Here is a 12,335-nt window from a genome sequence, read left to right as displayed (position 1 = left end):
TAGAAACAAAATTAAGCAAAAAAAACCAAAATTTAGAGAAAATTAAGCAAAAGAAACTGAAATGAAAATAAAATTAAGCAAGAACAAAATTAAGCAAAAGAAACTGATATTAAAATAAAACTAAACAGAAGAAACTAGAATGGAAACAAAATTAAGCAAAAGAAATTGACATTGATAAAAAATAAAGCAAAAAAAAATAAAATTAAAAATAAATTAAGCAAAAGAAACTGAAATGGACATAAAATTAAGTAAAAGAAACTTACATTAAAATAAGAAAATAAAATTACGCAAATGAAACTGACAGAGAAATAAAATTAAGTAAAAGAAATTGCCATAGAAACAAAATTTAGCAAAAGAAACTCTCATGTAAATAAAATTAAGTAAAATAAATAAGCATGAAAATAAAATTAAGCAAAAGAAACTATCATGGAAATAAAATTAAGCAAAAGAAATGAGTATTGGAACAAAATTAAGTAAAAAAAACTGACATACAGAAAAAATAAGCACAAGAAATTGATATAGAGAAAAAATTAAGTAAAAGAAATTGTCATACATATAAAATTAAGCAAAAGAAATCGATATAGAGACAAAATTAAGCAAAAGAAATTGACATTGAGATAAAATTAAGGAAAACAAATTGGCATGGAAACTGATATTAAAATAAAACTAAACAGAAGAAACTAGAATGGAAACAAAATTAAGCAAAACAAATTGACATTGATAAAAAATAAAGCAAAAAAAATAAAATTAAGAAAAAATTAAGCAAAAGAAACTGAAATGGACATAAAATTAAGTAAAAGAAACTTACATTAAAATAAGAAAGTAAAATTAAGCAAATGAAACTGACAGAGAAATAAAATTAAGCAAAAGAAATTGCAAGCAAAATTTAGCAAAAGAAACTCTCATGGAAATAAAATTAAGTAAAATAAATAAGCATGAAAACAAAATTAAGCAAAAGAAACTATCATGGAAATAAAATTAAGCAAAAGAAATGAGTATTGGAACAAAATTAAGCATAAGAAACTAGCATGAAAACAAAATTAGTCAAAAGAAACTGACATAAAAATAAAATTAAGCAAAAGAGACTATCATATAAATAAAATTAAGCAAAAGAAACTAACATTAAAATACGATTAAGTAAACGAACCTGACATGAAGGCAAAATTAAGCAAAAAAAACTAACATACAGAAAAAATAAGCAAAAGAAACTGATATAGAGAAAAAATTAAGTAAAAGAAATTGACATACATAAAAAATTAAGCAAAAGAAATCGATATAGTGACAAAATTAAGCAAAAGAAATTGACATTGAGATAAAATTAAGGAAAACAAATTGGCATGGAAACAAAATTAAGCATAAGAAATAAAATTAAGCAAAAGAAATTGACATGGAGGTAAAGTTAAGTAAAAAAACTGACATTGAGATAAAATTAAGAAAAAAAATTGACATTGAGATAAAATTATGGAAAAAAAATGACATCGAGATAAAATTAAGCAAAAGAAACTGACATGGAGACAAAATTAAACAAAATAAACTGATATTAAAACAAAATTAAACAGAAGAAATTAGCATGGAAACAAAATGAAGCAAAAGAAATTGACATGGAAACAAAATTAAGAAAAAAAAATCAAAATTTAGAGAAAATTAAGCAAAAGAAACTCACATAAAAACAAAATTAAGTAAGAATAAAATTAAGCAAAAGAAACTAACATTAAAATAAAATTAAACAGAAGAAACTAAAATGAAAACAAAATTAAGCAAAAAAAATTGACATGGATAAAAATTATGCAAAAAAAATAAAATTGAGACAAAATTAAGCAAAAGAAACTAAAATGGAGACAAAATTAAGTAAAAGATAATTACATGAAGACAAAATTAAGCAAAAGAAACACGTATAGAGACAAAATTAAGCAAAAGAAACTAGTTTAGAAACAAAATTACACAAAAGAAACTTAAATTAAAATAAAATTAAACAAAAGCAATTAACATGAAGACAAAATTAAGCAAATGAAGTTGAACAAAAATTAAGCAAAAAAAATTGAAATGGAGATAAAATTAAGCAAAAGAAATTGGCATTGAGATAAAATTAAGCAAAAGAAATTGTTATATAAATAAAATTAAGCAAAAAAACTAATATTAAAACATAGTTAAGCAAAAGAAATTGACATAAAGACAAAATTAAGAAAAAAACTAACATAGTAACAAAATTAAGCAAAAGAAACTGATATGCAACCAAAATTACGAAAAAAAACAGACATCGAGAAAAAATTAAGCAAAAGAAACTAACATAGAGACAAAATTAAGTAAAACAAACTACCATGATGACTAAATTAATCAAAAGAAATTGACATACAGAAAAAAATTAAGTAAAAGAAACTGATATAGAGACAAAATTATAAAAAAAATTTGACATGCACAAAAAATTATATAAAAGAAACCGATATAGAGACAAAATTAAGCAAAAGGAATTGACATTGAGATAAAATTAAGGAAAACAAATTTGCATGGAAACAAAATTACACATAAGAAACAAAATTTAGCAAAAGAAATTAACATGGAGACAAAGTTAAGCAAAAGAAACTGACATGGAGACAATATTAAGTAAAAAAACTGACATTTACACAAAATTATGTAAAAAAAATGACATCGAGATAAAATTAAGCAAAAGAAATTGACATGGAGATAAAATTAAACAAAATAAACTGATATTAAAATAAAATTAAATAGAAGAAACTAGCATGGTAACAAAACAAAGCAAAAGAAATTGACATGAAAAACAAAAGTAAGCAAAAAAAACTAGCATGGAAACAAAATTAAGTAAAAAAAAATAGTATTGAAACAAAATTAAGCATAAGAAACTAGCATGGAAACAAAATTAAGCAAAAGAAATTGATATAGAAACAAAATTAAGCAAAAGAAACTGATTGATAAATAAAATTATGCAAAAGAAATTGACATAGAAAAAAAATTTAGCAAAAGAAACTATCATATAAATAAAATTAAGTAAAATAAACTAACATGAAAACATATTAAGTAAAAGAACATGACATGAAGACAAAATTAAGCAAAAGAAACTAACATAGTGATAAAATTAAGCAAAAGAAACTCACATTCAAACAAAATTACGAAAAAAATAGATATCGAGAAAAAATTAAGCAAAAGAAACTAACATGAAGACTTAATTAAGCAAATGAAATTGATATGACAAAATTAAGCAAAAGAAACTAATATGGAGATAAAATTAAACAAAAGAAATTGACATTGAGATAAAATTAAGCAAAAGAAATTGGCATGAAAACAAAATTAAGCATAAGAAACTAACAATGAAATAAAATTAAGCAAAAAAACTGACATATAGACAAAGTTAAGCAAAAGAAACTGACCTAGAAATAAAATTAATTAAGAACAAAATTAAACAAAATATACTGATATTAAAATAAAATTAAACATAAGAAACTAGCATGGAAACAAAACTAAGCAAAGTAAATTGACATGGAAACAAAATTAAGCAAAAAAAACCAAAATTTAGACAAAATTAAGCAAAAATAACTCACATGAAAACAAAATTAAGCAAAAAAGCTGACATTAAAATAAAATTAAACAGAAGAAACTAGCATAAAAACAAAATTAAGCGAAAGAAATTGACATGGAGAAACAATTAAGCAAAAAATATAAAATTGAGACAAAATTAAGCAAACGAAACTAAAATGGAGACAAAATTAAGTAAAAGATACTTACATGAAGACAAAATTAAGCAAAAGAAACGTGCATAGAGACAAAATTAAGCAAAAGAAACTAGTCTGGAAACAAAATTATGCAAAAGAAACTTAAATTGAAACAAAATTAAACAAAAGAAATTAACATGAAGACAAAATTAAGCAAATGAAGTTGACATCCACACAAAATTAAGCAAAAGAAACTAAAATGGAGACAAAATTAAGCGAAGAAAATTGACACCGAGATATAATTAAGCAAAAAGAAATTGTCATATAAATAAAATTAAGCAAAAGAAACTAATATTAAAACATAGTTAAGCAAAAGAAATTGACATAAAGACCAAATTAAGCAAAAGAAACTAACATAGTGACAAAAGTAAGCAAAAGAAACTGACATATAAACAAAATTATGAAAAAAAAACAGAAATCGAGAAAAAATTAAGCAAAAGAAACTAACATAAAGACAATTAAGCAAAACAAACTATCATGAAAACTAAATTAAGCAAAAGAAATTGACATACAAAAAAAATTAAGTAAAAGAAACTGATATAGAGATAAAATTATAAAAAAAAAATTGACATGCATAAAAAATTATACAAAAGAAAACGATATATAGACAAAATTAAGCAAAAGAAATTGACATTGAGATAAAATTAAGGAAAACAAATTGGCATAGAAACAAAATTAAGCATAAGAAACAAAATTAGCAAAAGAAATTAACATTGAGACAAAGTTAAGCAAAAGAAACTGACATGGAGACAAAATTAAGCAAAAGAAACTGACATTAAAATAAAATTAAACAGAAGAAACTAGCATGAAAACAAAATTAAGCGAAAGAAATTGAGATGGAGAAACAATTAAGCAAAAAATATAAAATTGAGACAAAATTAAGAAAAAGAAACTAAAATGGAGACAAAATTAAGTAAAAGATACTTACATGAAGACAAAATTAAGCAAAAGAAACACGCATAGAGACAAAATTAAGCAAAAGTAAATAGTCTAGAAACAAAATTACGCAAAATAAACTTAAATGGAAACAAAATTAAACAAAAGAAATTTACATGAAGACAAAATTAAGCAAATGAAGTTGAAATCCAAACAAAATTAAGCAAAAGAAACTGAAATGGAGACAAAATTAAGCAAAAGAAACTAACATTGAGACATAATTAAGCAAAAATTTTTTTATATAAATAAAATTAAGCAAAAGAAACTAATATTAAAACACAGTTAAGCAAAAGAAATTGACATGAAGACCAAATTAAGCAAAAGAAACTGACATAGTGACAAAATTAAGCAAAAGAAACTGACATGTAAACAAAATTACGAAAAATAAAAGATATCGAGAAAAAATTAAGTAAAATAAACTAACATAGAGACACAATTAAGCAAAACAAACTATCATGAAGACTAAATTAAGCAAATGAAATTGACATACAGAAAAAATTAAGTAAAAGAAACTGATATAGAGATAAAATTATAAAAAAAAATTAACATGCATAAAAAATTATACAAAAGAAAACGATATATGTACAAAATTAAGCAAAAGAAATTGCCATTGAGATAAAATTAAGGAAAACAAATTGGCATAGAAACAAAATTAAGCATAAGAAACAAAATTTAGCAAAAGAAATTAACATTGAGACAAAGTTAAGCAAAAGAAACTGACATGGAGACAAAATTAAGCAAAAGAAACTGACATTAAAATAAAAATAAACAGAAGAAACTAGCATGAAAACAAAATTAATCGAAAGAAATTGACATGGAGAAACAATTAAGAAAAAAATATAAAATTGAGACAAAATTAAGCAAAAGAAACTAAAATTGAGACAAAATTAAGTAAAAAATACTTACATGAAGAGAAAATTAAGCAAAAGAAATGCGCATAGAGACAAAATTAAGCAAAAGAAAATAGTCTAGAAACAAAATTACGCAAAAGAAACTTAAATGGAAACAAAATTAAACAAAAGAAATTTACATGAAGACAAAATTAAGCAAATGAAGTTGAAATCCAAACAAAATTAAGCAAAAGAAATTGAAATGGAGACAAAATTAAGCAAAAGAAACTAACATTGAGACATAATTAAGCAAAAATTTTTTTATATAAATAAAATTAAGCAAAAGAAACTAATATTAAAACTCAGTTAAGCAAAAGAAATTGACATGAAGACCAAATTAAGCAAAAGAAACTGACATAGTGACAAAATTAAGCAAAAGAAACTGACATTTAACAAAATTACGAAAAATAAAAGATATCGAGAAAAAATTAAGTAAAATAAACTAACATAGAGACACAATTAAGCAAAACAAACTATCATGAAGACTAAATTAAGCAAATGAAATTGACATACAGAAAAAATTAAGTAAAAGAAACTGATATAGAGATAAAATTATAAAAAAAAATTGACATGCATAAAAAATTATACAAAAGAAAACGATATATAGACAAAATTAAGCAAAAGAAATTGCCATTGAGATAAAATTAAGGAAAACAAATTGACATAGAAACAAAATTAAGTATAAGAAACAAAATTTAGCAAAAGAAATTAACATTGAGAAAAAGTTAAGCAAAAGAAACTGACATGGAGAAAAAATTAAGCAAAAGAAATTGATAAAGAAACAAAATTAAGCAAAAGAAACTGATTGAGAAATAAAATTATGCAAAAGAAATTGACATAGAAATAAAATTTTACAAAAGAAACTATCATATAAACAAAATTAAGTAAATGAAACTAACATGAAAACATAATTAAGTAAAAGAACTTAACATGAAGACAAAATTAAGCAAAAGAAACTGATACGGTGATAAAATTAAGCAAATGAAACTCACATTCAAACAAAATTATGAAAAAAATGGATATCGAGAAAAAATTAAGCAAAAGAAACTAACATGAAGACTTAATTAGGCAAATGAAATTGACATGCAGACAAAATTAAGTAAAAGAAACTGATATGGAGACAAAATTAAGCAAAAGAAATTGACATTGAGACAAAATTAAGCAAAAGAAATTGGTATGGTAACAAAATTAAGCATAAGAAACTAACAATGAAATAAAATTAAGCAAAAGAAACTAACATGTAGACAAAGTTAATCTAATGAAACTGACCTAGAAATAAAATTAAGTAAGAACAAAATTAAGCAAAATAAACTGATATTAAAATAAAATTAAACAAAACTAAGCAAAATAAACTGATATTAAAATAAAATTAAGCAAAAAAAATAAAATTTAGACAAAATTAAGCAAAAGAAACTCACATAAAAACAAAATTTAGCAAGAACAAAATCAAGCAAAAGAAACTGACATTAAAATAAAATTAAACAGAACATACTTGCATGAAAACAAAATGAAGCTAAAGAAATTGAAATGGAGAAACAATTAAGCAAAAAATATAAAATTGAGACAAAATTATGCAAAAGAAACGCGCATAGAGACAAAATTAAGCAAAAGAAACTAGTTTGGAAACAAAATTACACAAAAGAAACTTAAATAGAAACAAAATTAAACAAAAGAAATTAACATGAAGACAAAATTAAGCAAATGAAGTTGACATACAGACAAAATTAAGCAAAAGAAACTAAAATAGAACAAAATTAAGCAAAAGAAATTGACATTGAGACATAATTAAGCAAAAGAAATTGTCATATAAATAAAATTAAGCAAAAGAAACTAATATTAAAACACAGTTAAGCAAAAGAAATTGTCGTGAAGACCAAATTGAGCAAAAGAAACTGACATAGTGACAAAATTAAACAAAAGAAACTGACATGTAAACAAAATTACGAAAAAAACAAACATCGAGAAAAAATTAAGTAAAAGAAACTAACATAGAGACATAATTAAGCAAAACAAACTATCATGAAGACTAAATTAAGCAAATGAAATTGACATAGAGAAAAAATTAAGTAAATGAAACTGATATAGAGATAAAATTATAAAAAAAAAATGACATGCATAAAAAATTATACAAAAGAAACCGATATAGAGACAAAATTAAGCAAAAGAAATTGACATTGAGATAAAATTAAGGAAAACAAATTGACATAGAAACAAAATTAAGCATAAGAAATAAAATTTAGTAAAAGAAATTAACATGGAGACAAAGTTAAGCAAAAGAAACTGACATGGAGAAAAAATTAAGCAAAAAAACTGACATTGAGACAAAATTATGTAAAAATAATGACATCGAGATAAAATTAAGCAAAAGAAACTAACATGTAGATAAAATTAAGCAAAATAAACTAATATTAAAATAAAATGAAATAGAAGAAACTAGCATGGTAACAAAACGAAGCAAAAGAAATTGACATGCAAAACAAAAGTAAGCAAAATAAACAAGAATGGAAACAAAATTAAGCAAAAGAAATTAGTATTGGAGCAAAATTAAGCGTAAGAAACTAGCATGAAAATAAAATTAAGCAAAAGAAATTGATATTTAAACAAAATTAAGCAAAAAATAAAATTTAGCAAAAGAAACTATCATATAAACAAAATTAAGTAAAATAAACTAACATGAAAACATAATTAAGTAAAAAAACCTGACATGAAGACAAAATTAAGCAAAAGAAACTGATATGGTGATAAAATTAAGTAAAAGAAACTCACATTCAAACAAAATTATGAAAAAAATGGATATCGAGAAAAAATTAAGCAAAAGAAACTAACATTAAGACTTAATTAAGCAAATCAAATTGACATACAGACAAAATTAAGTAAAAGAAATTGATATGGAGACAAAATTAAGCAAAAGAAATTGACATTGAGACAAAATTAAGCAAAAGAAATTGGTATGGTAACAAAATTAAGCATAAGAAACTAACAATGAAATAAAATTAAGCAAAAGAAACTGACATGTAGACAAAGTTAAGCAAAAGGAACTAACCTAGATATAAAATTAAGTAAAAACAAAATTAAGCAAAATAAACTGATATTAAAATAAAATTAAACAAAAGAAACCAGCATAGAAACAAAACCAAGCAAAATAAATTGACATGGAAACAAAATTAAGCAAAAAAAACCAAAATTTAGACAAAATTAAGCAAAAGAAACTCACATGAAAACAAAATTTAGCAAGAACAAAATTAAGCATAAAAAACTGACATTGAGACATAATTAAGCAAAAGAAATTGACATAGAAACAAAATTAAGCATAAGAAAAAATTTAAGCATAAGAAACAAAATTTAGCAAAAGAAATTAACATGGAGACAAAGTTAAGCAAAAGAAATTGACATGGAGACAAAATTAAGCAAAAAAACTGACATTGACACAAAATTATGTAAAAAAAATGACATCGAGATAAAATTAAGCAAAAGAAATTGACATGGAGATAAAATTAAACAAAATAAATTGATATTAAAATAAAATTAAATAGAAGAAACTAGCATGGTAACAAAACGAAGCAAAAGAAATTGACATGAAAAACAAAAGTAAGCAAAAAAAACTAGCATGGAAACAAAATTAAGTAAAAAAAACTAGTATTGAAACAAAATTAAGCATAAGAAACTAGCATGGAAACAAAATTAAGCAAAAGAAATTGATATAAAAACAAAATTAAGCAAAATAAACTGATTGATAAATAAAATTATGCAAAAGAAATTGACATAGAAAAAAAATTTAGCAAAAGAAACTATCATATAAATAAAATTAAGTAAAATAAACTAACATGAAAACATATTAAGTAAAAGAACCTGACATTAAGACAAAATTAAGCAAAAGAAACTAACATAGTGATAAAATTAAGCAAAAGAAACTCACATTCAAACAAAATTACGAAAAAAATGGATATCGAGAAAAAATTAAGCAAAAGAAACTAACATGAAGACTTAATTAAGCAAATGAAATTGATATGCAGACAAAATTAAGCAAAAGAAACTAATATGGAGACAAAATTAAACAAAAGAAATTGACATTGAGATAAAATTAAGCAAAAGAAATTGGCATGGAAACAAAATTAAGCATAAGAAACTAACAATGAAATAAAATTAAGCAAAAAAACTGACATATAGACAAAGTTAAGCAAAAGAAACTGACTTAGAAATAAAATTAATTAAGAACAAAATTAAACAAAATATACTGATATTAAAATAAAATTAAACATAAGAAACTAGCATGGAAACAAAACTAAGCAAAGTAAATTGACATGGAAACAAAATTAAGCAAAAAAAACCAAAATTTAGACAAAATTAAGCAAAAGAAACTCACATGAAAACAAAATTAAGTAAAAAATCTGACATTAAAATAAAATTAAACAGAAGAAACTAGCATAAAAACAAAATTAAGCGAAAGAAATTGACACGGAGAAACAATTAAGCAAAAAATATAAAATTGAGACAAAATTAAGCAAACGAAACTAAAATGGAGACAAAATTAAGTAAAAGATACTTACATGAAGACAAAATTAAGCAAAAGAAACGTGCATAGAGACAAAATTAAGCAAAAGAAACTAGTTTGGAAAGAAAATTACGCAAAAGAAACTTAAATTACAACAAAATTAAATAAAAGAAATTAACATGAAGACAAAATTAAGCAAATGAAGTTGACATCCACACAAAATTAAGCAAGAGAAACTAAAATGGAGACAAAATTAAGCGAAAGAAATCGACACCGAGACATAATTAAGCAAAAGAAATTGTCATATAAATAAAATTAAGCAACAGAAACTAATATTAAAACATAGTTAAGCAAAAGAAATTGACATAAAGACCAAATTAAGCAAAAGAAACTAAAATAGTGACAAAAGTAAGCAAAAGAAACTGACATGTAAACAAAATTAAGAAAAAAACAGAAATCGAGAAAAAATTAAGCAAAAGAAACTAACATAAAGACACAATTAAGCAAAACAAACTATCATGAATACTAAATTAAGCAAAAGAAATTGACATACAGAAAAAATTAAGTAAAAGAAACTGATATAGAGATAAAATTATAAAAAAAAAATTGACATGCATAAAAAATTATACAAAAGAAAACGATATATAGACAAAATTAAGCAAAAGAAATTGACATTGAGATAAAATTAAGGAAAACAAATTGGCATAGAAACAAAATTAAGCATAAGAAATTAACATTGAGACAAAGTTAAGCAAAAGAAACTGACATGGAGACAAAATTAAGGAAAAGAAACTGACATTAAAATAAAATTAAACAGAAGAAACTAGCATGAAAACAAAATTAAGCGAAAGAAATTGACATGGAGAAACAATTAAGCAAAAAATATAAAATTGAGACAAAATTAAGCAAAAGAAACTAAAATGGAGACAAAATTAAGTAAAATATACTTACACGAAGACAAAATTAAGCAAAATAAAGGCGCATAGAGACAAAATTAAGCAAAAGAAAATAGTCTAGAAACAAAATTACGCAAAAGAAACTTAAATGGAAACAAAATTAAACAAAAGAAATTTTCATGAAGACAAAATTAAGCAAATGAAGTTGAAATCCAAACAAAATTAAGCAAAAGAAACTGAAATGGAGACAAAATTAAGCAAAAGAAACTAACATTGAGACCCAATTAAGCAAAAAAATTTTTATATAAATAAAATTATGAAAAAGAAACTAATATTAAAACACAGTTAAGCAAAAGAAATTGACATGAAGACCAAATTAAGCAAAAGAAACTGATATAGTGACAAAATTAAGCAAAATAAACTGACATGTAAACAAAATTACGAAAAATAAAAGATATCGAGAAAAAATTAAGTAAAATAAACTAACATAGAGACACAATTAAGCAAAACAAACTATCATGAAGACTAAATTAAGCAAATGAAATTGACATACAGAAAAAATTAAGTAAAAGAAACTGATATAGAGATAAAATTATAAAAAAAAATTGACATGCATAAAAAATTATACAAAAGAAAACGATATATAGACAAAATTAAGTAAAAGAAATTGCCATTGAGATAAAATTAAGGAAAACAAATTGGCATAGAAACAAAATTAAGCATAAGAAACAAAATTTAGTAAAAGAAATTAACATTGAGACAAAGTTAAGCAAAAGAAACTGACATGGAGAAAAAATTAAGCAAAAGAAACTGACATTAAAATAAAAATAAACAGAAGAAACTAGCATGAAAACAAAATTAAGCGAAAAAAATTGATATGGAGAAACAATTAAGAAAAAAATATAAAATTGAGACAAAATTAAGCAAAAGAAACTAAAATGGAGACAAAATTAAGTAAAAGATACTTACATGAAGACAAAATTAAGCAAAAGAAACGCGCATAGAGACAAAATTAAGTAAAAGAAAATAGTCTAGAAACAAAATTACGCAAAAGAAACTTAAATAGAAACAAAATTAAACAAAAGAAATTTACATGAAGACAAAATTAAGCAAATGAAGTTGAAATCCAAACAAAATTAAGCAAAAGAAACTGAAATGGAGACAAAATTAAGCAAAAGAAACTAACATTGAGACATAATTAAGCAAAAATTTTTTTATATAAATAAAATTAAGCAAAAGAAACTAATATTAAAACACAGTTAAGCAAAAGAAATTGACATGAAGACCAAATTAAGCAAAAGAAACTGACATAGTGACAAAATTAAGCAAAAGAAACTGACATTTAAATAAAATTACGAAAAAACAAAGATATCGAGAAAAAATTAAGTAAAATAAA

Source organism: Musa acuminata, unplaced genomic scaffold (assembly GCF_036884655.1).
Source record: "Musa acuminata AAA Group cultivar baxijiao unplaced genomic scaffold, Cavendish_Baxijiao_AAA HiC_scaffold_1138, whole genome shotgun sequence".
Taxonomy (NCBI): domain Eukaryota; kingdom Viridiplantae; phylum Streptophyta; class Magnoliopsida; order Zingiberales; family Musaceae; genus Musa; species Musa acuminata.
The sequence above is the reverse complement of the archived record's forward strand: the minus strand, read 5'-3'. Positions refer to the sequence as shown.